Source organism: Hesperophylax consimilis, unplaced genomic scaffold (genome assembly GCF_061612785.1).
Source record: "Hesperophylax consimilis isolate HC1 unplaced genomic scaffold, BYU_Hcon_1.0 scaffold_103, whole genome shotgun sequence".
In the NCBI taxonomy this organism is placed as follows: Eukaryota; Metazoa; Arthropoda; class Insecta; order Trichoptera; family Limnephilidae; genus Hesperophylax; species Hesperophylax consimilis.
This window is the reverse complement of record NW_028301328.1, coordinates 2501-3819: the sequence shown is the minus strand read 5'-3', so window position 1 is coordinate 3819 and position 1319 is coordinate 2501.

The window sequence follows — 1319 nt, the reverse complement described above, 5'->3', positions numbered from 1 at the left end:
CTTGGCTTTACCCATCGATTTATATATATTAGGCATGACCAATTACCACTCCCTAGAGACAAGTAGAGGTATTGCTTTGCTTAAATATTTTTTTCAACTAATAAACGATCACTTATCTAATAATGATATACTGGCCCAATTATTTTTTTTTTGTACCAGAGTCTCACTCTCGAGGACGTCATAAACAATGACGTATTCTATATAGTAGAGCGAGCCGCACTAATTTATTTATAAACTCACGAGAGCTACGTGCTTTTTGAATGCGGTAGATAAAAAAATAGATTTATTTTTTGTGTCCTATAGCGCATTTGCGAGATTTTTGGAATTGCATATACACTGCATAAATGGTACAATTATGGCTATTTTACTTGTAATTGTTATAAATAAATGTACAAATTATATAAATAAATACATACCTAACCCCCGTTTCTTATTTTCGGCATTCGGAGTGGTTGAGGGTGCAATGGCAAGGCCATTTCCTGGTTATCAGCTGAAAACGGGATACGCCGAGCAGTATCTTGTTCTGATCCAACTTCACTGTCTGAGTCAATGGTCAATTGTTCCCTGTGGGACTTCCTTTTTAGAGGGTCAAGCAGTAGGCGATGTGGAGGAAATTAGTTCCTGAATCTTTTTCATAAGGTTTTCCGCACCAGACGCCATTTACACTGAAAAATGTCAAGACAATTGAAGAAAAGTCAAAATTAAAAGTAAAAAAACGTTTTGGAGCAAATTCAAAATAATATAAAAACAATCCATGGAAACCAAAGCACACGTGGTGTGAAAAAATATCCTAAACAAACGACGTCACAGAAGATTGTTTTCTTGGAAGTTTCTAGAACTGAAAAAAAAATCACTGTTTTTAACGGAAAAAAGTATGAGCGATGGAGGATCGAACGGATAACTGTATTTGGATTGTTGATTCAGAAGGAAAAGGACAAAAATAGGTACACAATCTTAACAAACACTACGTAGCACAGAAACCACTCGTAAAAACGGGCAATAGCGCGTTTTTGAACAAAAGAAATACACTGTTGGGTTGTAAATAATAGCACTGTTAATATAGTCGTAAGATAGTATTAAAAAAAAACAAAATTTTCGTAATTTTCGGGAGTACCGGAGACTATGCGACTGTTCTAGCGAGAAAACATTAATGCTGTTTAATGTGTAACCAAGACAACAAACACATCAATGACATTTGAAAAGCGTACAAAATAAAATAAAAATTCATAGGCATTTCTAGGTAGATACTTATTAGTACTTATTCCTTTACATGTATAATACAAATCGTACCTTTTCATTAATTTAAGTATTATTTTCAG